The following is a 26,468-nucleotide window of genomic DNA, read 5'->3' as shown; positions in this document are numbered from 1 at the left end:
ATGGAACTGAACAAGGTCACGTCTTTGCCAGTTGCTTAAATGCGATCATGACTTTTTTTATGGTTGCTCGACGGAAATGACCACAGCTGCCTTTTATGGGTGTTTTACCAAACAACGACAGTTGTGATTGACATCACGACAATGTGAAAGATCGCAGAAATCTAATTTTCCGCCAAAATCCGGAGAAATTTTAACAAATCCGGACAGCAGGAGGAAGAACCAAAAATCTGTAGTCTCCTTCCTAAATCTGGGGAGTTGGCAGGTCTGCATTAATTATAAAAACATTATATTAGAGCTGCTCTGAATGTTAATTTTTGTGTTTGCAAAACTATGACTAGGTATGGTGTAGTTTTGCATACACCATCCTCCATACTATGAAAATAGACATTCTTTAAACTCTTTTGGTTTTCAGGCAACCCTAAACCAAGACTATAGCATGCCTTCTCGAGGCAGACTTTTCCTTGGAGCCCTTCTTGAAAGGGATACGAAAGATTATGAGAAATAAGTGTACATTTTTTGTAAGGCTCCCCATTTAGTTTGAAGCCCCGGTTGCCCCAGCCGAGTTACGTCCTGCCTAGACCTCCCCACCAATGTTTTCGTCGTATCAGAGCTCCTATGGCAAAACTTTTTGAAACAAGCTCCACAGGCACGCTCGTTGGAAATGCATCCTGTGCATGAAAAACTGAACACCTTCGGGTTCACACTGGTTCCATTGGGTTGCAAAGCTCTAGGACATGTAGCAATAGTGGAGCCTAGAACAATGTTAAACAGAGCAACGTGTGAGTGATTGAGCATCTTGTTCTACATGGAGCCCATGCTAGTACTAGACTGATCATCATGCCAAACAGTGATCAGCGTCAGAAGAAAATGTCATCCAAATAGAATGCATACAAATGAGCCAATTTTTTTACAGACTGCATTATTTTTTATACTGCAAACAGAAAAAAAATCAGAGCTCACTAAAATGAAAAATGAATAAAAAATTAGAGGGAACATTGCTTGCGAGAACTGACATCATGTGAGAGTACAAATATAGTGCAAGAAGATTTTTTGATTCCAGCAGCCAGCACACCATTTACATGAAGTACACTGCAAGGAGATTTTTGGAAGCTCTTATTTTCACACTCCGATTGGCATCGCTTGTCAGACAGCCGCGGATTCAAGGCGATGTGTCTGGAGGGGCAATCTATTTTGTGTAGATTTGTTTAATTGTCCCATATTTCACAGACCAGACCAATTTTTCTTATGTTACTCGGCACTTGAAAGGGGCGATCGCACCACTCTGGATCAGGATTTGGTTTTCACTGGTAAATACCATGGTAAAATCGATTTAAAGAACCTTGTACATACAACTAGCCTCTTAACATTGATCATTAATAAGTAACAGTTCTTTTGCTAACTAATGACTAATAGTTGTTTAAATAATTATCATAAAAAGATTCAAATAAAATCAAGATTTTATAAAGAAAAATAAGAATGGTTGAAACAGAAACTGTTGTAACACGACCAATGCTTGGGTCTTGCAACGCACTTTGAATTAGGTTGATATAACTCATTTTTTTTCCTTGCCTTTCTTTGTATACATATATTTTAATAACGTGCATTTTGTACAATTTATAACTTATATCGTATATTACATAAACATACTACAGCAAAAAGGCTATATAATGATAATCAAAGAGACCAGAAAAACATATCGTTATAAGGGAGTTATCATTAGAAATAGAGTATATTAACACTATGAATCAGGACCAGATAGTAATATTGATGCAGAGATCGTTATATAAGATTATTGTAAAATGAAAAATCTTGCTACAACAATACTAGATATAATGCTAGATATAATGTTGATGAGGGATCGACATTTTGTTAAAAACAATGTTATATTCAAGTTTATTTCTAGATTTTTCTGGTGATAAACCTGCGAGAACCATAGACGCTACTCTACTGTTCACTTCTGGGAGGAAAAAATACTCATCGTGCCGTCTCTGGATTTTTCTCCGCCATCTCCTCCCAATACAAGCCTCATATGACGTCACCATTCGACTCGGAACGTAGTCACCGAACCACCCCTCTCGAAAAGTGGTCTCATCTCGCATCTGCTGGTGCCACCCGGATTTCCTTATTGAATTGGGCGTTTCACTGCTTGTATTTAACTGCCGCCATCCATGGACTTTCATGATGCGGGATCAACATTTTGTTAAAAACAATGTTATATTCAAGTTTATTTCCACAGGTTAGATAAAAAAATTCTGAAAATGTGAATCCCCTTCACATTTTCATACTAAACTGCTATTTAATTTATATCAATTTAATATTCTTTGTGTTGATCCTGCATCCAACGTTCAAAATTTTAATGTACAGTGTTAATATTTATTGCTCCACCATCAATTTCTTATACAAATACAACGCCACAACAGGCAAATTGCCCAACGAGGTGGCTGACTTAAGAACATCATGGATCCCAGAGGAATTTTTTGGAGGCCCTACCTACTACTGCTACACCACACATGCACCCCGTCCACACACCCCCAGCCCGCGGAACCCCCAACGAATCGGTACATGCGGGAATAACATTATTTAATATATATGTGTTTTAAAGAAAAACTTTTTTTGCTCCGGTACTTGTAACAGCCATTCGAATTTGTTCCATCCAGCACCTCTTCATTTTTACCCTCTTGGCTCACTCGCTATTACTGGCGTGAGATATTGAATCCAACCCTGGTCCTAGGGTCAGCAACTCCCGAACACGCTCTCAAAATAGATCAAATCTTTCATCTGAATCAGACTTCTTCGGATGATTCATCCATTCTCCGTAACATTCAAGACACCCAAGTAGCCATTCTTGACAAACTTACCCTCCTCACCCAAAAAACAAGACTCATTCAGTCATCAGCTACGTGATCTATCCCAGCGTCTTAGTGCAGTTGAGGAGAAACTTTCTCCTGTAGAGGAACTTCAAAACCAAGTCTATGACCTCTCCTCAAATCTCTCTGAACTCCAATCTTCCCTTATCAATAAAGTTATCGATCTTGTGGATCGTTCCTGCCAGGATAACTTGATTTTCCGAAACATTCCTGAAGAATCTGACTAAGAGTCCTCATGGGCAGAGATACGGGGGGGGGGGGGGGGATATTGTCCATCGTCAAAGGTGGAGTCGACTGATCTAATGTATATATGTATATATGAATTGACATCATCGTGCCCCCAGCAATAAGGACCGTGCCCCCCCCAACCTTCCAAGTCTATCTCTGCCTATGCGAGTCCTCCTCCACCCTCGAATCCAAAATCATTCAATGCTGTTCTAATCACCTAGACATAAATATTTTACCTAGTGAGATTGACCGCTGTCATAGAATAGGTTCCAAAAGGACCCACGGATGCAGACTTTCCATAATAAAATTCAACAAATTTAAACTCAAAAGTGAGAGTTTAAAAAATGCCTCCAAACTCAAAAACAGCAACATATCTATCTCAGAAGATTTCTCCTTCAATACACGCACACTTCGTGGTCAAATTTGGAAAGCCAGTCAAAAATTCTGTGACGAAGGCATTAAAAAAAAACTTATTCACAATTTTGTACTCATCAATAACACTAAATATGTATGGGATCCCAATATTAATGACATTTGCCCAATCTTCCCCACTCACGCTCCTTCGAACCCTTCCTTGCTCTCCCTCTCCTCCCATATCCCTTTGATGCCCCCCCTATAGGCTACTCCCCCTGAGCAACCCCTCCGTATACACAACCTCCAAATTGAAAAAACATCTTTCAATTGGGAACTATTAACACTCGCAGCCTGAAAAATAAAACAGATTCTCTAGAATCATTCTTACTCATCCATAATCCCATTTTCTAGGAGTTACAGAATAATGGCTAAATAATACAATCTCTAATTCTGAAATTTTACCACCTGATTACAATGCTTTTCGAAAAGACAAACTCTCGGGGGGGGGGGGATCTTATTTTCAACAATTCTATCCCTTTAACTGAAATTCCATTAGATTCCGACCTCGAAATTGTTGGAGCCGAATGGCTTCAACCCAACTGTCCCCCACTTACCATCTTTTCCGTCTATTTCCCTCCCTCTGCTGACTTCCACCTTTTTGAACTGGAAATTATTCTTGAAAAATTTTCCAATACACATTATATTATTATCTTCTGAGACTGGAATCTTCCTGGCATTGACTGGAAAAATATGGAATCCTTGTCTGGCAATCACAGAATTAATAACAAAGTTTTAGATATCTTCCTTAAATTTAACTTGGTCCAATCCATTTTAGAACCCACAAGAACCACCCTTTACTCCAGCTCTACTTTAGATCTCATCGCTACCTCCAATCGAATTTCAATCCTTTCTACTTCTATCTTTGAAGGTTGCTCCAACCATAAAATCCCAGTCATTAACTTTTCCCTCCAAACAAACTCGCCCCTAAACGCAATTTCAACAAGGCAAATTATCCACTTACGCAAAATATTCTTTGCTCTCACTTCAATGATTTCCTATCCATATCCTCTTCTAACAATATCCACACCCTCTGGACCTCTTTTAAATTTATTATAGACAAATGCTTATAGATACAGTCCCAATTAAAAAAGTTTCTTCTAAGTATTTCTTTAATCCGTGGATCACCAGAGACATTATTCATCTAAAGAGGAAAATCTGCCGTATCGCTTTCAATTATAAAACCAACAAATCCAATTCACTCAAATCTGTAATTTCAGTCTCCACCCAAGACCTCAGAAATCTCATTTCCACCCATAAGTTCAGATACCTCTCTTTCTCTACCCCATTATTTAAAAACTAATTCAACAAAATTCTGGAGTTTACCTTAGACCTAAATCTATTGGCCCCACTTCTCTCAGAAGTTCAAATAAATATACATCATCTTCAGAGATGGCTACCGAATTCAATTTAGTGTTCTGCTCGGTTTTCTCAATATAGATCCCTCTCCTCCCCAATACTCTTTTTTTTTTATTCTATCCACAATTCATCCCCAATATCCTTCTCCAAACAAGGTATCCTAAAACTATTGAAAAAACTGAAACCCTATTCTGTTGGCCCCGACGACATCCCAAATTCTATTTTTAAATTCTGCGCTGATGAAGTCTCCGACTATCTTTTAATCCTGTTCAATGTTTCACTAAATACTGCTATCCTTCCGAACGACTGGAAAATCAATAAAATTATTTCTATTCACAAATCGGGCACGCTTTCCAATCCCCTTAATTTCAGGCTAATAGCAATCACCTCCTCCTGCTGTAAAATCTTCGAACATATTGTAGCAAAAGAAATCTGTATCCACTTGGACTCCAGCTTTTTTTCCCCAACCAACACGGCTTTAGACAATCTCTCTCTACTACCGCCCAACTGGCCCTCTTCATCCACGACCTCTCGGGAGTCATTGATAAAAACCTACAAACTGATATCGTTTTCCTAGATTTCTCTAAAGCCTTTGATAAAGTTCCCCATGATAAACTTCTCCTCAAACTCTCATGCCTTGGCCTTAACGTACAATTATTTAAATGGGTGGAGGCTTTCCTAAAACATTGTAAACAGTTTGTCCATTTTAATAATCATAACTCTCCATCCGCCCACGGAAAGTCTGGGACCCCTCAAGGATTGGTCCTCTCCCCGTTACTTTTCCTAATTTACATCAATGACCTTCCACAATCCCTCAACTGCACCACTAGATTATTTGCTGATGACTGCAATTTACTTTATTATTCACCATCAATCTGATCAAGAACTTCAACATAACCTGGCTTCCATCACTGACTGGTGTTCCTTATGGCAAATGCCAATCAATATCTCAAAAACGGTTCACATGAAAGTTACCTATAAATTACTTTCTCTTGAATACTCCTACTCTATCAATAATTTAACGTTATCCCAAGATTCTCATATCAAATACCCCTGTGTCATAATTTCAGCTGACCTACGTTGTAACAAACACTACTACATTTACCAGAAGTGTCTTAAACCTTTCTTCCTCCGAAGCTGAAATTTGGGACCCCGACACGTCCAGTAATACAGACAAACTTGAATCAATCCAAAATAAATCTGCCCAATTTGTTAACGACTGCTGATCATCTTTCGTTTCCGTGTTCAAACTTAAAAACGAACTTCATCTCCTCCCTCTCTACTCTTCATCTCATTTCTCGATTAACATTGTTATACAAAATTTTCTACGGTCAATTCAACATAGATACTTCTGGTATCTTAGCCAAACCATACTACATCTTTAGAAGACTCGACCATTCCCTTAAATTAAAACCTATTTTTGCTTCCACTGACTGCTTTAAATACAGCTTCTTTCCTCACGCCACTAGTTTCTTGTCCAATATCAAACAATATCTTTGTCATTTTCAATTGCGTCCTCTTGTATAGGCCCAAGGGCCAACAATATTGTATGTATAAATAAATGATAAATTCCACTACAACATTTTTTCTTGGTCCACTGAGTATTGCTATATCAAAAGGTTTCACTGTATATTACTTTTAGTATACAGATAGAAAGGCTATTGCTTACTTACTATTTATATACTATAAACTATTATTGGTTAATATGGGTGTCGCTTGATTTTTTTCACAAAGTAATTTTAATTATGATAAATGATGCAATCAATATTTTGATTTTTTCCCACTTTTTATTATCACTAAGAGCTGGAACAATTATTTTTAAAATGTCTATTTATCAGATATGTTATAGTGAAGGGTGGTGTAATTTTATGGTCAAAACATCAAATTGAAACAGATGGCAGCAAAATTCTAATAGTCAGCAGGCGATAAATTCATAAAATTTCCCCTCTTTGCTACTTATAAATTAATACTTTGATTAGAATTTATAGGGTGTGTACTTTTCTCTTTTAATCCACTAGCATATGATAACAATATGAGGCTATCTTTATATATGAAAAAACTTGACAAATCAAAAAAATATTTACATGCTAGCCAAATTGCTTAGGAGAAAAGCATAACTTTTTTTACTCAAGGGAAATAGTCCTAAATACGTTTTTTTTTTCAACTTTTACAGATATACTGTATATAAGTCATTCCCAAAAAAAGTGTAAATTCCACATTTTTGAAATGAAAAATTCAAAGTTGAATTGCCAAAATAAAATTGATCTCAAATTATAGCCAATGACTTGAAAAGCTTGATATTTCATAAATATTTTTCACTTTTATTTTACATTAATATTTTATTTACTTAATCAGGTTTTTGCAGCCATCATTTGATGAAAATTGTTTCTTCAGGTTTGAAGACGTCACCCATTTGAGTTAGTTCCCAACGTTTCCCCAACACTAGTGGTTGGCATTATCAGGAGAATTTATAAAACTGGATCAAAAGTCAAGTTTTCTGGAGTTTCAGGTTGTATTTACGTACATGAGTGGCTTGACATACACTATTGTTTTTCAATTGGTGAGTTGATCCTATGACTGGCAGCGAATTGAAAACAGTTCTTATGCTGGGAGAATCTGATTGGCCAAGAGATGTGGAGTTACCTGATTGGCTGTTCTCCTGTTGCTGGATCACCATCTGTCAATTTTTGAACTATTTTTTTCTTTTGCCAGACAATGGAACACATTGGAAATTTTTGATTCTGTCTCGTGCAGCTGTGGAGAGCAGACGTGTCATTGATGCTCTGTCTTTTGTGAATGTCTGAGTTTCTCAGGCGAGCCATTTCGCTTGCTTTCCAGGAATGTGTGTGCCTGGCTGTGGTGTCTTGAAGTGCTGCCTTCATTCAGTGGTGATTCCTGCCCGTACCGAGAAATGGGCAATGCTGGGAAGGAAGCTTGAGGAGTGTGCCGATGATGGGGGGAGGGGGTCACGGAGAGATGCGTATTCGAGGAGGTCACGGGGATGAACGAGGAAGTCTCCTCGTTCATACTCAAAGGCAGGCTCCAGCAGGATCACGTTCTGGAGCCCCAGCGGGCCTGTAGGGATGGTTCTCTTTTTAGGGAAACCTTCCTATATTTTTGGGAACGCCTAGCCGCCACAGACCCCAAGAGGAGAAGTAAGCTCAAAGAAATGCTAATCGAAAGCTGCTTCCAGCTGGCCCCTCTTTGCACCGGTGCCATTCCCCGCTTTCGGGAAATTTCACCATGATCGAGGAACCCTCTGACAAGACCACAGAAGATCACTCCCCCCGACGAGAGAGAGCCAATGACGTCAGCCCAGATGCATGGAGCAGCCCACCTAAAGGGAGGGTGACTCCGACCTGTGGAAGCAACGGTCCAATAGGACCCATCTCCAAGAAAGATGCCAAACCCAGGCGGTCGAAAATCCCTCCGATATTCATCTCCTCCGAGGGAAAATGGAGGACCTTGTCGCAGGACTTAGGCAAAATATGCTCTCATGAATTCAAGGCAAGGATCACCAGGCACTGCAATAAGCAGAAATTCACATTTCGCTCATTTCTTCTGGACTCTGAAAAACCTGAGAGCTATCTAGCCAGAGGACTAGATCCTGAATCCTCAAACGATGTTCTCTTATCCTTACAGGAAGGTGGTTACCAGGTGCCCAAAGCCCGGCACCTGAGTCAACGACGAGATGGTGTCAAGCTGCCACTATGGAAAATGGACATGCCATCCATCCCGGAATCGGCAAAAATACTGGAGCTGACAACGCTGGACCTCCTCCGCGTTAAAGTGGAAAAGTATCGAGCCCGCGGAGCATCAAAGCACACGATATGCTATCGCTGCTAATCCTGGGGCCATCACTCGTCGACCTGTATGGCAACCGAAAGATGCGTCAAGTGCATCCGTTCACACGCCACCAAGACCTGTCCGAAAGTATGCGGGGTGGACAGACCCCAGTGCGTGAACTGTTTGCAGTTCCATATTGCGAACTACAAAAACTATCTTTTCTCCATACAATAGGAAAAGCAAACAGGATCGAAAAGTCAAGAATGCAAAGCCCACTCAGGGAACCCAGAATGAAGCAGCAACGGAAAAGTGGATACCAGCCCCAACGGAGAACAAGAAGCCTACGGCAATATCTTTCTCCCCGGATACCAGTGCGGATGAGAGCCAATCAGATACGATCGAGAAGCTAGCTATCTTCTTTTAAGCTACCATGGTTAAGCTGATGCAAAGGGAAGGTCATAGCCGAAACAGGTTGCCGAAAAAATCCAGCTTAGCATAGACAAGTCAATGTCTTTGCTCAAGAAGTCCCTGGCACTAGAGAAGATGGTGTAATTGTTTATTCTTTCCTTCTTCTTTCCCTCTTTTCTGTGATGTCCTCTTTTATTTTTGTTCAACTAACCTTTTTAAATTTTTTTTTAACTAATACTTCAAAAAATCTCTTGAAAAACCACAAAAAAACTAAAAATCTATTTCTCTTTTTCCTTTCATCCCTGAACCTTCGAACCTTTCCCATCTTTTTTCACGTATCCAGACCGACCTGAACAATGAAACAGCCAATCCGAGCCAATGGCGTAACAGCTGATGGACATGGAAAATTTTTCTCTCATTTCAGCTTTCATTCCAGGTTCCAGACATCGGAGGTTGTGGCGGCTGCTACCTAGACCTTAGCCTTTTTTCCCATAATACCCAACAGCAAGTGAACTCCAAAATTCCCGGCATTGACGAAATTCCTGGATTGGAAGTTTTTCTACACAGACACCTACACACACTTTAAATTCACACATGCACTTACACAAACTGTTTAGGCCACCACATTGGCCCGCTCGTTAAGTGCGACAGAGTTGCCCAAATGCAACGGTACCCCCGAAATAGGCTTCATTCAGGTCAGGTCGCCAAACAAAATCCTATTGCTTCATGTATATTCAAGTGAAATATCAGGTAATTCTGACCAGTACTCTACAGCCTTTTCAAAAACGAACTTTAATTACAATCACCCTGTATTTCCCAAATGACCTTAACAGAGTGGACATTTTAAAAGAGAAAAATTTTTGGGACACGAACAAAAAAAATAATTTTTCAGCAAAAATTTTTTTCTCAAAATTTTATCAGTTTTATTCATCTATGGCACATATATAAAAACACAATTCTCTGTTTTTTTCAGGGTTGTTTTTCCATGGTTTAAACCTTGGTTTTAACCAAGTGGTTTTTTTAATTTTCAAAAAAAATCAAATAAAAGTTGCCTAAATATAATTTTTTTCCTTGAAAAATATCATATTGGTTCATTATTAGCCAAAATGTTTCATTTTTACCACATTTTATATCCTTGGGTACATTCTGATGGTATATCTTTAAATGACATAAGATTTTATAAGTGGTTTTTTTCAAAAAGTCTCATAAAAGTGGCCAGAATATATATATTTTTCATATGAAGTATCTTAGTTATTTAAAGTTATATACAAAAGCCAAAATTTCTCATTCTTACAACATTTTCTACCCTTTGGCTACATTCTGATGCTCTATCTTTAGCAAATTCATGAATAAGGATTGCATCACACATCTAAATGTAGTGGTGTATTATCTCACAGGGTTTCTTTTCCCCTTCACAAAGAAGCAGCTACAGTAGTGACACCATCATGCTAGGGGCAGGTGGTCCTATAATCCAATAAAGACACCAACTGTCCTTAAAGGACAAAGACTAGTGTACTAGTGGTTACATTACCTCACATACATTTTCATTTTCTTTCCCATAAGAAGTAGCACATCTCCTACTGTATATCTCCCAGTCTTAATATTCAATAGTTGTTTTTTTTATACTTTCACACACACACACACACTGTTAAGCCCAGTTAATCAAGGTTCTACTGTATAGTATTAACAGATTTTTGAAAAATAATCAGCTATATACTGGGTGATTATAATTTAAGTTTTGATTCCAAAACTATACAATAAGTACTGATCAGAATGACTTGAAAATTTGCATGGATACTCCTGAAGCAATGGAAGTTTCTTTCGCAAAAAAAAAAGTGCAAAATGTGCAAGTAGACGATGCTGTACTTGGCCCACAGTATAATCTATTTTGTGCAACCACATCATTTCGGCACTTCCACAGCATCAGTGTGTGATAGAACTTCTATCAAGATGCACATTGCAATACCAGCAAAGCAGCTGCAGAAGACCCATTTTGACAGGATGCACCTCAACCTTTGCAACTCCTGGCTGTGGGGGACCTCAAAATGTTATAAACAGTGGTCAGATTAAGTGGTTTAATAAAGCTGAATTGCAAGAACATCCACATTATGACCGTGGCATACTCCGATTTCGCTGTTGAACAAGAATTTTTGTGCTTTCAACCTCATAGTAAGAACACGCGGTGGACAACATATTTAACATTTCTTAAGTAAGTTGTAGTTATTTGTTCAATTACTTTGTTTTTTGTGATGTTTCCATGAATTATGAAATCGTGAAATGCTATAATTAAGTTATCATTTTGCCATGACTGGCTATCGTTTCCATTCTGCAAGCAAATTTCCCAAGTGGTGGATGATGTCGTTAATTTTACATTTTTAATTATCTTTTTCCCCTTTACCAAATAAAATTCCATTTTTTCAGGAACATTCATGTCAATTTTCAAGTCATTCTGACAATCATTCTGTTTTTACAGTGTTTTGAAATCCAAACCTTAGTTATAATCACCCTGTATATAGTAAATCATCGCTAATTAATCTGCATTATTTATGCTTCATTAAATACATTATATTCACCTAATTTTTATTATAGTTTTTATTCTGCCATGACTGTCTATTGTTTCCATTCTGCGGGCAAATTTCCCGCATGTTGGATGATGTCATTAATTTTACATTTTTAATTATCTTTTTCCCCTTTATCAAATAAAATTGAATTTTTTCAGGAATATTCATGTCAATTTTCAAGTCATTCTGACAATCGTTCTTTTTTTACAGTGTTTTGAAATCAGAACCTTAGTTATAACCACCCCGTATATCGTAAACCATTGCTAATTAATCTGCATTATTTATGCTTCATTAAATACATTATATTCACCTAATTTTTATTGCTTTTTGCAAAATAGCTTCCTAATTAAGTATGCTGAAAGTAACTGGAGAAAAACCTTTATATACTATATGATTAATAATAACATTGAAAGAATTTTCAAACACACAGTAATCCTTTCAGTTAAGCAAAAAATAATTAAATTGCAAAAGTTGGTTTTTGTTAAAATGTAATAAATATTTATTGATTAATTAGCATGGGAATAGTGTTTCATTAATAAACATTTTATTTTAGTTAATTATTGGAAGTTTGAATGATTTTTCAGAAATTTTATTGTTTTTAATGTTAATACTATTTAAAACAAAAAAACTGGTTTAAACCAAAAAAACCCAGTTTTTTGGTTTTTTACCAACCCTGGTTTTTTTCAAGTTCCTTGATTTGCACCAAGTGTTTAACTTTTTCAAGCTGGGACAGCCAGATTTTAGGTTTTGCTATAAACAATAATTAAAAATAAATAGATACCATCTGAAACAAATTGAGAAATGCCGTATGACTGAGAATTAAATGGAGAACGAGAAAAAATTGAAATTACTACCAGAGCGCTCTGAAATTTTGTAAAAAAAAATTAGTCTCAGAAACAGTTTATACACTTTTATGGAATGACCCATATAAAGTACAGTCAAACCTCGTTAGTGCGTCACCTGGTTAACAAGTCACTCTGCTTACCGGATCACTTTTTGGAAGTCCCTTGATCTCCCAAGAGTGACTCATTAACGAGGTTTGACTGTATATATATATCCCCTTCCTATGCTAAAAAGGCACATTGCTATAAAATCAGAAAATTTTGCTTCATTCATGGACTTCAAATGAATAATTACATAAAGAAAATTTTAGGTACCAATGCAGATTTTCTAATCACCATGGCAACCTGGCACCTAGGATTTGTCAAGCCCTGCTTTATGGCAAGAAAATGTATAACAAATGAGCATATTATACTTTAATATGCATGCAACTAAGAATATAATTTTAGTACTCCATATATTTGCACACATCACGGTATCTCAAAATTATGTATTTCTTCAGGAAAAATGCAAAAAAGCAGATAAAAGTTTTTTAAATAATGGCAGAAAACATGATTTTTTTTTCCCCGAAGGTAGTAATACATGATAATTAATGATGTACAGTTACTTAAAATCTGAAAATTTATTTTAGTTGTTGTACACATAAGAGAATGAGGGAATTAATTTTTATACAGTCCCTGTGTGCTCAAAAATCCAATTATAAAGTTGTTGCCATGTCTCTCTTGATGATAATTGAAAAAAAAATTAAATTACTACGTTTCTAAGTGCAATATTCACTGAGATATTGAAATTCAAAAAACGGGAAAGATGGGAAAACCAGCGTTAAATGTGGAAAAACTGTTGTAATTGTATTTAACACTGTTTCTTTCCAACTTTCCTGTTTTTTGAATTTGAATATCTCAGTGATTATTGCACTTAGAAATGAGGAATTTCCCCCCCTTAGCATCAGGAAAGACAGGGCAACAACTTCCTAATTGGGTTTTTGAGCATGCGGGGACTGTACAAAAAGTTAATTCCTTCATTTTCTTACATGTATGACCCCTAAAATAATAAATTTTCAGATTTTAAGTAACTGCACAGGGGTCATTCAAGTATTACGTCAGCATCGGGGGGGGGGGGTTCGGATTTGCTGACTTTTGCTGACAAGGGGGGGTTTAAAGGTTTCTTACATCATCAACCACCCCCTTTTGAAGATATGAAATATTCTAAGCTGCCAAAGAAATTTTGCTGATAGGGGGGGGGGGGAGCGCTGTGTTTTGCTGACAAGGGGGAGGGGGTCAAAAATGGCTGAAATCTGCTTACGTAATACTTGAATGGCCCCACATCATTTAAAAACTTTTCGTAATTGAAAGTATGTTTGTAAAGTTAACGGTTACAGAGATATCTGCTATGCAAACAATTTGGGACAGCCTGTATAACCTGCACACACCATGTGACGTCACACCCATGTAGCGATAGTGACATAATTTACATAACATTAGGTGTGATGCCAACACACTAAATAACATATCAAAATGATGCTATCTGGTCATGATTTTCATGAGATCTGGCAAAGAATATATCAGATAGGTTGCGGTTGAAACCACAAACAACGAAGGTAATACGTAAATATTTTGCTTATACAGTGGAATCTTGATAACTCGACTAATCGGATATAGCTTGATACTATTATTCCCTTGATTGACACAATATTAATTTCAATGTAGGGAAAACTCTCTAACTAGACACGTTTGGCTTACCTCTGCTTAAGTAGACTACGATTTTCGTCCCTTTATTATGACTGGTTTTTACAATTGGCCCTGTATTTTAAGAATTTTTTGACATTGTTCATGGGTATTTGGGCAATCCTTTGTTTCTTTGTTCTCTATGATGGGTCATTTTTTGCATTGGGAGCAGGATGCATGTGCATTTGAAGAATCAATGTTTGAAACTGGTTGGCCAGCTTATCATTTTAGTGGCGTTTCCAAAAAAAGTCTTTTTCTTTTCATGGTAAAAAAAAAAAGTGTGGATATCATCAACATCCTATAGGGATGAAAATCTTATCTATTGCAAGTTTTGATATTGTCTGTTGCGAAGAATGTTTTCAGTGGAACTCAGTTTTATGATTTCTTGGAAAAGGAGTAAAAGCAAAAGAGTTGAAGCCTGGTTAGATGCTGAATATGTCATTTGGTTTTCATCATGAGTACCGACAGCTGTGAATACAATGGCTCCACGCAAACTTCATACTTTAAAATAAAAAGTTGAAATTTTGAAAAAAACTAGAATTGGGTAAAACTCAGAGTGAAATTTCCAAAGCATATTGAGTAGCACGGAACACTATTTCAACATTTGCCAAAAACAAGGAAAAAATTTTGTCAGCATTTAAATCTTCTTATGAACCAAGCAGAAAACGCATAAGAAAATCAGACTGCAATGAGGTTGAAGCAGCAACTCGTTTGTGGTTCAAATCCACTTATCAGGAACAATAATTAAAGAGAAAAATATTTTGCAAAAAGTCTCAATCAAGGTGATTTTACTGTGAGCAGTGGATGGTTGACCCAATTCAAAGAGCACCATGGCATTGTTTTCAGGAAAGTTTGTGGAAAGAGCTTATCTGCATCTCAAGAAACTGCTGAAAATTGGAATAATGATATTCTCAAACCAATGACAGAAGGGTATAAAAATGCAGATGTGTTTAATTGTGATGTGAGACAGGTTTATTTTTTTAGCCTAACCAAATGCTTGCCTTCAAAGGCGAAAAATGTGAAGAAATAGAAATGGAAATAAAAAACACAAAGGTTGTTTGACAGTTCTTTTAGCTGCAAACTCAGACGGTTCTGCGGAAAATCAAAAATCTGCAGTGCTTTAAAAATGTTAAAACTCTTCCTGTAGACTATAATAGCAATAAAAAGACATGGATGACACCAGAGATTTTCAAACAATGGTTGTGGAAGTTAGATAAACAATTTTCAAGTGAGAAGAGAAAAGTTTTATTTATTTTGTATGAGAGATTGCTCATCCAAAAACAACTAACCTTCTGCAATCAAATTATGCTTTTTACCACCTAATTCAACAGCAATTTCAGAACCACTAGGCCAAGGAATTATCCTAAGTATGAAAACTTTTTAAAGAAAATTAGACAAAAAAAATTTGTGAATTTGTGGATGTTAGAATGGACACAAAAATTTGTTTTAGATGTTGCTGAAATTATTGATTCTGCGTGGATCACAGTCATGTGTGCCACGATTCTGAACTGCTTTTGTCATGCTGGTTTTTGTTCAGTCTTTGGAAAACGATAATTTATCTGAAGATTCCTCTCAAATTATGTGTGGAGAAAGCATAAATAATGCTACGGGTGATTTTATCGAGGATGAATTTTTGAACATTAACTCTGATCTTGTAACTTCAGGACTCAATGACGACATTCTAGAATCAATCAAAGAGCAAGTGCTTCATGTTCCGAAGAAATAGAATAGCAAGTTCAGATGAAGTATCTGTACCATCTCACCATGATGCATTAAAAGCTGTAGATGTGATACGTCGATTCCTACACAATCAGGAAAAAGCCGAACAATCGTGAGATAAACTATACAGTGTAGAAGAATTGTTTTCTCTGCCGAAAGAAAAACAAATATATTTGATTATTTTTCATGAGGTACATTTTTTTTTCATGTTTTCATTCTATTATAAAACAACCCCAAATTAAAATTAATGAGAGAATTATCATTTTATTTAATAGAATTGTTCAAATGTATATAATTACGTAAACAAAAACGATCAGATAAAAATTTAGAGTGAAACCCCACTAACTTGACATCCACTCAAGTCAATGTTTGTCGATACTTTTGGGGTGCCGCATTACTGAGAATCTACTGTATTACAACTCTGTGCCTGCTGTTGGAATCAGAAAGCCTGCCTGCACTTTCAAAACGACCCGCACCACAAACCAGAAATGGTGCAAATATGTGCAGGGATTCAGCACTTTGGTGAGAACCTCGTAGTTGTCAGAGCAGTGTCGCTCAATAAAAACCAAATTAGAATGAAAAAAAAAAGTTCATTTTATTCCATATTAGTCTTGGAACTATTCCACATCAGCATGGAAAGTTGTAATAACAAACATGACAAATTACATTTAACTACTGAACTGAACATACTGAATATCTTATCAATCCTAAAACAACTGGACTATACTAAACAATGTAAATAACAAACTATACCATACCAAACACAGATAGAAAACGAAACATTTTTTATACATAGAAATTCTTTCCTCATGCAAGTCGAGAGAGAGAGCATCATGCCGTATGATTTTCATGCAAAAGTTTATATAATAATTTCATATTATTTTAAATAATAGTTTTGTTTTGTAAAATAATCTGTATACGATTATACTTGTTATTGATGAATTTCACTGTAAAAAGTTCCTTTCCCCACAAGGTTTCTTAGAAACTGATACTTTACATCAATATGTTCGAGCGATTGTTCTCAACTAGTGAGAATGAGAAATCGAAGGCGGCCTGGTTGTCACAATACTTGTAACTTTTGTTCTACATCATCCTGAAGAATAAGCAGAGATAGACCTGAAGGTCTGGGGGCATGATGATGATAACATATATATTAGGTCACCTGCACACATCTTTGATGTTGCCTACCCCCTTCCCAATCACCCTCTGTATTTCAGCCCGTGTTCTGAAGAGACTTTAAATCATGTTTTACGGCTACAATGCACAATATCTGAGTTTTTGTACATTTGCTTACTGATTTCCATCAGATTCCTGAATACTTGGTACTAAACCAACATTTTATTGTAGCAATTCATGACCAGTTTAAAAAAGAAAAAAAATTTGATTTCAGCGATCATTTTCTAATTTTGCGAGTTTTCCTATGATGGTACACACACACATTGGCATACCCTGCTTCACAAAGGTACAGTCAAAATAAAGCGACCAAAAATTATTTTACTGGAGTCAGAATGCAAATGGCAAAAGAAAAAGAAATAATTCAAAAAAATCTCAAACAAATACGGCAAATACCAGGAAATACTAAAAGTAAGGAATTTTTTAGTATTTTCTTTATTCGTTGATGATTTTTTGGAGTATTATTAGGTGAAGTCATCTACTTTTCTGAAAAAAAAATAGCACATCATTAGTGAGGAAAAGATGAACTTCCTCACTGTTCTACCAGAGGTATAGGGGGCAAGAAAGGGGGCCCCCACAGACAGATCATGTCTCTCAAAATGATCAAAATGAAAAAAAATATGAATATTTTTTGTAAAAAAGTTAAGAAAATACCTTTATATATTATTTTAACCAATTTCAGTTAATTTTTAACATGATCCTCACGCATTCCCAAGGGATCAGCATGATCCGTCCAGGGAATTTGTTAGTGTTAGTGAACATCCATGCCCGAACTGGGATTCGAACCCAGACCTGCACAGTGAGAAGCTAGTTCCCTAACCACTCTACTGCCAGGCGGCAGTCTGTTAATTTAAATGCTTTTTAAAGGTTAGTAACTGAGAATTTCTCTTGGAGGAAATCGTTGTAAAAAATTATTAAAAACCCCCTTTTTTTTGTTAGGAATTGTGGAGGATGGGGGGATAAATTTGGAGGAGGTGGGCACCGAAAATAGGTCCAGAACAGGTAGAGATTTTGTTTTGATTTGGTCCCTTAGCAATATGCTTTAATTCCAGCCATGAATTGGTAACCTTTTGCTTTGGAGCAATAATTGGTTGGATGTCCTGCTTCAATCTAAATTTAAAATTACAGATTTTGAAAGTGGGTCATTCCATTTCAAATCACCCGGCAAAATGCCATAATGACACCCATAGTCTCAGATTTCAATGATTTTTTTTTTATTTGTTGCATTTAGCATCCTTATTAACCGTGTGAAATATTATTTGCATATCTCTAAAACTTTTTGAGAAAAAAAATGTTGAAATTTATCAGAAACTGATGCAGGTGACTTTTCCGAAGCTCAATTTTTAAGCGGCATTGTTTGAGAAAATAAATCATAACTTTTCCAATTTTCAATATATTCAAGTGAAATTTTCACTGAAGTGTTCACAAAAACATACAGAATATGAATAAAAATAATTCATACACTTACATTAGAAATTTACATGCAAAAAAATTATGTAAACTTTGTTTTTGTGGAATTTTTCGTTAGAAAAAATACAATTTTTCAAACATATTTTTAGACCAGAGGCACAGCAGTTAATAAAACAACTTTTATTTTAAATTTCTCCTAAATATATGAAGTAAAATACTGGAGAAAAAAAAACCGTTTTTTTTTACCGTTAATATGTTTATTCTGGCTCGCAACACAAAATTCATCGAAATAAGACTGGATCATTCCAATTTGAAATCATTCAACTAGATACTGAAATGCAACCCATCATCCTGGATTCCAATTATTATTTTTAGTTTATTGCTAGTTACTCTGCTTGTTGACCGAGTAAAACTTCATGTACATAACTCAAAAACTTTTTGAGAAAAAAAATGTTTTCTAACCTCATGAATGACGTCTCTTAGGCTAACCCCATTCAAGCAATATTATTTGTGAAAATATATCATAACTTCGCAGATTTTCAATATATTCAAATGAAATTTCCACTAAAATGCTCACAAAAAAATGTAGATTATGACTAGGAAAGAAAATGTAAACCTTTGTATTAAAAAATTAGATTGCAAAAAAATTGCTGAAATTTAATTTTTGATTCTTTTTATAATGAAAACACAATGGCTCACCTTTGCTTTTTCATTTACAAAAGCTCTCCTGCTTTTCGCACAGCATATTCAGTGACATTGAACTCTTCAGATTTTTTTCCTTGTTCCCCTTTCTTAAAGCAGGGGCCAGAGTTAAAAATTGCAGTTTTCTCCTTGTTGTGATGGTTAAATTGAGTCTTATTTCTAATTAACTTTATCAAAATAATCATATTTGCTTTCTGTTTAATATCTTCATTAAGTGTGCTTTGAGATTCATTTTCGGGTAATTCTTCAAAAACTTCACAAACATTTGATTTTAAAGTGTTGCAAGCAGATTTAACTTTTCTTTTGGCATTGCTTGACTTGCACTGTGGAGCTACCCTATGAAGTTTAATTGGTGACTCTTCTATGTTCTGTAGAGATGAATTTATTTCTTCAAGTGCTTCTGGTTTAATAATTGACATTTTTCCAAGTTACTTCTCTACATTACTATCACTGTTCATCTCTTCACAGTATTCAGTTTCTTCACCTAATTTATTATTGTTTATATTCACTGTCCCTACAGGCATGGCATATTTTTTTCCCTAGAATGTACAAACCATTTTTGTACAACCATTTATTTCATTTATACATGAAAAATATAAGTTTACTATCCTTAAACCGTTTGTTATTTTTTTCTTATGACATTTTAAAGGATTAAAGCATGCTTTCGGATATATTTCATACTTTGAGAAAAAAGCTCTACGATGCTTAAACACAGAGTAGATAAATGTTCAGAACTTGCTCCACTCCTCAATATTGATGTCCGATGGGTCCAATGATGTAATGGATAACAGATTTTACACTTTTGCATAACACTTTTTATGACAGTCAGATCCAGTTTTTTTTCCAACGCTATAAATTTCAAGTGTCTTTTCTGACATTTTACTTTGAATTCCAAAATGATGATATAAAATATTTAGCTCAAATGGAAATTGTGTTATGATAAGAAAAATTTGCTAACCCTGAAGTAGACTACTTTATGGAGCACATTCTCTGTCTTCAGCAAGATCATAATTGAGACTTGCATCATTTTATGGGGGGGGGGGCGCAGTTTGGTTCTAACACTTTTGTTTTAGTTTTCCCAATGAAGCAGCAGCAGTGACTTTATCATCACCTGCTGGGATGATAAAGTCTTATAATTAAATAAGACACCAGCTGCCCTCTGAAGGACAAAGACCAGTGTGCCATAGTTTATATCTTCACAGAAGCTATTATTATTTTTTACAATCATCATCACAACAAGAAACATCACATCTAATATATCACCACCAGGCATTATATACATTAGGTTTTCAATTCTACTCCCTTCCATCTGCCTCAGCTACAACAATTAGGTTGTAGCTGATAATTATTTCATTCTTTGTGATTTAATGCCTCATATTCTGGCTTTTTATCAGCAATTTTAAATTATTTCTTGGGAAAAATATATAGATGCTTGTGTTAAATATTATAATGTAGATTTTTTTCACACAAGTATAACAATTTCATATTTATCATATACATTAAATATATGTTTATTAAAATATATGCTGTAAAAATCAAAGTAATTAAAAAAAATGTAATACTGTTGTGGTAAAATAACTTTATAATTAAGCATGTTAAAAAACTTCAAAAATTAATCTATATATATGATTAATATTATCTGGATTTATCAAATACAAAATAATTCTTTATGCAAAAATATATCAGATTGCAAAAGTTCGTCTTTGTTGCATCATAAGAAATATTTATAGATCAATTAAAAGTGAAATTAATTATTCGGAATTTGAACACTTCTAAGAATCTGAACATGAAGGTTTAATTTGAAAAATTATTTTATTCACCCAAAACCTTTTTTTTTCACCAACTCCCATTTGACACATTACATTAACATTTCTAATTATTTCATGAATTCATTTAATCTTTGTTCACGATCTTGTGCCGTGATTTTCAGGATGGGTCTCTGGTAACTAGCGTCGAATATTCCGCTGAACGAACCATTGATAATGAAAGACAATTCAAGATGAAATTAACTGAATTTATTGAAACATGAGAGGGGAAAACGATACATGAGCCGCCTTGTCGGTTTGATCGTGGTCATCATACTCCGTTGCGCGCGCAGCCATCAAGGCAACGGCCGCTCGCTAACGGTATGCTGCTGCCATCTAGGGGCGTCAACATGCCGCCCACCTTGAAACATCGTTTCAATACCGACATGTTTACATGAAATACAATGGCAGCTGCATGTGAAAATTATAAAAAAAATATATATATGCAAATTGTATAGATGCGCAGAAACATATGCTATTGTACATGAAATCCAAAAAAATGTGTTATAAAAGGGTATAACATTCAGCAGTCATACTAGTTGTCAACTGGTAGACGACAAAGTTTTTGTACATTTCTCTTAAATGTCCCATCCTTGGACTTGATAGAGACAACTCTGACGATCCCGTCGGATCCCGGAAACAACTCTGTCATTCGACCAAGTCTCCACTGCAAGGGTGGTAGACGATCTTCTTTCACTAGAACGAGATAACCGAGAGCGAGATTTTCTTTTGGTTTCAACCACTTGCTTCTATGCTGTAGCTGGGTAAGATACTCAGCTCTCCAACGATTCCAGAAATGTTGCAGAAGGCGCTGTACCAACTGCCAACGGGTGAGACGATTGAATTTTGTTTGTGTGAAGTCTGGCTCAGGCAATGCTGTCAACGGACCACCTATGAGAAAGTGACCGGGAGTGAGAGCAGACACGTCGTTTGGATCATTTGAAAGTTCACAGAGAGGACGAGAATTGAGACATGCCTCAATCTGTGACAACAAGGTATACAGCTCTTCGAATGTTAGTTGTATGTTGGAAGTGATTCGCCTGAGATGGTATTTCACGGCTTTCACTCCAGCTTCCCAAAGACCTCCCATGTGAGGAGATGCTGGAGGATTGAAATGCCAGTTTACTCCGACATCAGTGAGATGACTGGAAACACGTTCGTTATGAGTGCGAGATGAAAAGAGACGAGCAAACTCTCTCAGCACCTTGTCAGCTTTCACGAAGTTAGTTCCACAGTCACTGTATATATCACTCGGCTTTCCTCTCCTGGAAATGAATCGTTTCAGAGTGGCGATGAATGCCTCTGTTGACAAGTCACTTACAACTTCACAATGCACAGCTTTGGTTGAGAAGCATACGAAAAGTGCCAGTTATGCCTTGCATGGTTTTGCTCGAGATGCCTTTGACATCCTGATGGTGAAAGGTCCTGCATAATCGACAGCACAGTGAAGAAATGCTCGAGATGGTGTTACTCTCGCAGCCGGTAGATCACCCATGATTTGAGGAGCTGTTGCGCCACGATAGCGAACACAGGTTATGCATTTTCTCACAAATTGCCGGATGACACTTCTTCCAGAAACAATCCAGAATTGCTGTTGGATGCAAGACTGGAGAAATTGAAGTCCAGCATGCAAATGCATTGTATGATAATGCTGGATAATCAACTGAGTGAAATGATGCTCTTTTGGAAGAAGAATTGGATGTCGGTGACTTCCCAACCAATGTGCATGTCGCAATCTTCCGCCCACCCTGATAATTCCATCATCGGCGATGAATGGATTCAACCGAAGAATATTGCAGTTTGAAGGTAGCGTTCCTGATTTTCTCAACGAAGACAATTCTGATTTGAATTCTACTTCTTGAACTCTCCTGACCCATGTATATAATGCGTGTGTCAGCTCTTGAGTGGTAAGAAACCCTGTGCTCCTTTCAGGTGCAGCAAGTTTGCAGTTGTCTATGAATCTGAAGACATATGCCGTGACTCGCTGAAGAGAAGTAAGTGAGGAAAACCTGTCGATAATTTCCATGTCATGTGCAATACCAACAAACACAGATTGGTTGCAAGAAATATTTTTCTTCTCTTCAGTCAAAACTTCATCCACGGAGCTGCACAACACAGGTTTGTCTGCTAGCTGACCTGGCTTGGAAAGGAACTCTGGACCATACCACCATAGGGTAAATGCCTTCAATTTGTCGGCCGGTATTCCTCGTGACGCACAATCAGCGGGATTGTTGGTTCCATCAATGTGATTCCAATGACCCTCAGGGAGAAGCTCGTGAATTTTTGTAACTCGATGAGCCACAAACGTGTTCCACCGGCTTGGATGTGAAGAGAGCCAGGCGAGAACAATTGTAGAGTCAGTCCAGCACCATATGTTTGTGTTGACTAGACGTAGTGCATTGCATGTAAACTTGATGAGTCTTGCAAGCAGCACTGCTCCACAAAGTTCAAGTCGAGGCAAGGTTGTTGGCTTCACAGGGGCCATTCGTGTCTTTGCTGTTACTAGTTGAACCTTCGCAACTCCTTCACTGGAAACTGTTCGAATGTACACAACCGCGGAGTACGCCTTTTCTGATGCATCACTGAAACCGTGAATTTCTAACATATGTGAAGAGATTTGCATCATATATCTTGGAATTTGAATGTCCTCCACTTGCTTGAAGTCTTCATAAAATACTGTCCATCGATTGTGAATGTTCTCTGGCAATTTTTCATCCCAAGACAGTTCAGCTTTCCACATTTCTTGTATTAGAATTTTGACATTGATTACAACAGGAGCCAGCCATCCAAGTGGGTCAAACACCTTGGAGATGTGTGATAGAACAGAGCGCTTGGTCCACTGTTGCATATTTACCGGTGGTGATTTTGAATTGAAAACAAATACATCATCCTTTGGCTTCCATAAAATGCCCAAAGTTTTGATGTCAGTCTCTATTTCGAACGTAGTACTTGTTGCAAGAAAGTCATTCGGTAGCGATACAAGAACGTCTTCTTCATTTGATGCCCACTTTTTTATGACGAATCCACCGTTTTGAAGAAGTTTAATGATTTCCTGCTGAATGTGAATAGCTTCCTCGACTGAATCTGCTCCAGTGAGCAAATCGTCTACATAAAAATCCTGCTTGACTATGGCAGAAGCTCTGGAAAACTCATCTTTTTCATCCTCAGCCAACTGCTGCAGGCACTTGGTAGCTAAGTAAGGTGCTGATGCAGTTCCGTATGTCACAGTCAGCAATTGATACTCCTTGATGAGTATATCTGGCGATTCCCTCCACGAGATTGTTTGGTACTTCGCGTCGTCCGGATGAACAAGTATCTGACGATACATTTTGACAATATCTGCTGTCATTGCGACCTTGTGAGTTCGGAAGCGGAGAAGAAGTGTGGCAATATCGTCTTGCAATGTTGGTCCAACCATCAGCTTATCATTCAGTGATAAATCCCATGATGATTTTGCTGAAGCATCAAAAACCACACGAAACTTGGCTTGATTTTCTGGCTTCATAACTGCGTGGTGAGGTAGGTAGTACTTGTCTTGATTGTCACTTGTCACCTCCAGCTGTTTCATGTGTCCCAGAGTCTCATACTGTTGCATGAACTCACGATACATTCTCTGAGCTTCTGGCTGGTGTCTCCAACGCCTTTCATTTTGTAGAAGTCGTGTCTCAGCTACGTCTCTTGATGATGACAATTTTCCATCGATGTTCTTGAAAGGAAGCCTGACGATGAATCTTCCCGATGAATTACGCGTGTGGGTTATGTCGAAGTGTTCTTCACATGCTTGCTCTTCGGCTGTCAACAATGAAGTTTGCGGGACTTCTTCCAATTCCCAGAACTTGTTGAGATCGAAGCTTGTACTCTGTAGGAGAAGTGTTGTTGAAACAGGTCTCGGTATGTCTGTGGTATGTACCTTTCCCGAGATGACCCAGCCGAACACTGTCTCGAGGGCATGAAGTGAACCATCATGAGATGCTACTCGTCCAGGCAACAACAGTTTTCCAAAAACATCTGCACCCAATAGTACATCCACAGGACCAGTACGGAAACAATGTTTATCTGCTAGTTTCAAGTTTTTGAACTGTGTCAACCCCCTTGAAGAAATATTTGTTTGCGGCAAATTACATGTTATTTTGGGCAACACAAAAGCATTAAGCAGTTCAGTCGATTCGTTGTCACACGAAGATATGTTGAAATGAACCAGTCCTCTTACCTTACCAAGCTTGATTGACGATAGTCCAGAGAGATTCAAGTTGCAATTATGTCGTCGGAGACCTAGTGTTTGAACGCATGCCTCCCGGATGAAACTTGATTGGCTTCCGGAGTCGAGAAGTGCCCTGAATGTGTGAGCTTGACCCATTTTATCGAACCCTTTGACGATGGCCGTCGGCAAGATGACATAACTGGAAGTCGACGTCTTCCTTGTGCGCGACAACTGTGACGAAAAGACTGAAGTCGTTTTGACAGTCGTTGTGGTATCGACATCCGCTTCATGTAGTAGCGTGTTGTGTGAACCGTTGCATTTTTTGCAGTGTCCTGCAGAGCAACTCCGAACCATATGTGATGATCCCAAACAGTTGAAACAAAGTCGAAGCTTTTCGACCGTTGCTTTTCTAGCTGAAACACTCTGGTCGAGGAATTTCGAACATCTGAAGATGGGGTGGTTTCCTTTGCAAACCACACATGTGCTAGAAACACCATGATTTATCAACACTGATTTTCGTGATTCGAATGAATTCGTCGGGTGACCTTGCGTCTTCGACTTGGCTGAACCTGATGATTTGCTTGTGCTGACAGCTGCAAGAGCGCGAGCCCAATTGTCGATGAATTCCCGCCACTCACTGAACGTGAAAAGTTTCTTATCCCCCCGCGAATGAAGAGACCACTGGCGCAAAGATTCCGGATCCAGTTTCTTGGACAGGAAGTAGATCAGGATACTGTCCCAATGTTGCACCGGTTGCTGGAGCGATTGCAGAGCTTCCAGGCACTGATTTGTAGTATCTAGAAGCCGACGTAGGCATGTTGCTGACTCATGTGCGATGTTCGATTGCGAAAACAGCTTGTCCAGACTTGCCCGAACAATCTCAGTTTCGTTGTTGAACCGATCGTACAAAAGCGCCCATGCTTTGCCGTAATTGCTCCCTGCGAGCGGGATCGCGTGAATTACTTGAGCGGCGTTTCCCTTGACACATAGTTTCAAATATTGTAACTTTTGAATGTCACTTAAACTTTTATTTTGATCGATGGTCGTTGTGAACATATCGCGAAATGGCAACCAATCGTTAAGTTCACCACTGAACGAAGGCAGTTCAATTTTCGGTAAGCGCACGGAACTAGCTTCTGAATTTACAGTACCTGATTGTTTCGTCGATCCTGATGCCTGGGCCATGCTGAAGCGAAGATCGTCGATCCGACTTGCCAAATCGTCGAATTCCGCTTCGTGGGCTTCCAGATGTTCATCTGTTGACAAGATGACGA

The 26,468-nt window shown here is 37.5% G+C and overlaps 1 protein-coding gene across 1 annotated transcript in view; it reads right to left on the bottom strand.

Annotated features, from left to right (window-relative positions):
• The window catches only part of ebo (exportin ellipsoid body open), a 295,439-nt gene that overhangs the window by 256,957 nt on the left and 12,014 nt on the right, over positions 1 to 26,468 (bottom strand). The window lies entirely within an intron of this gene.

Source organism: Pholcus phalangioides, unplaced genomic scaffold (assembly GCF_987345545.1).
Source record: "Pholcus phalangioides strain wild (caught in Gottingen) unplaced genomic scaffold, Ppha-v1.0 ptg000029l_1, whole genome shotgun sequence".
Taxonomy (NCBI): domain Eukaryota; kingdom Metazoa; phylum Arthropoda; class Arachnida; order Araneae; family Pholcidae; genus Pholcus; species Pholcus phalangioides.
Note: the sequence above shows the minus strand (reverse complement) of the source record. Positions and strands in the feature narration are given on the sequence as shown.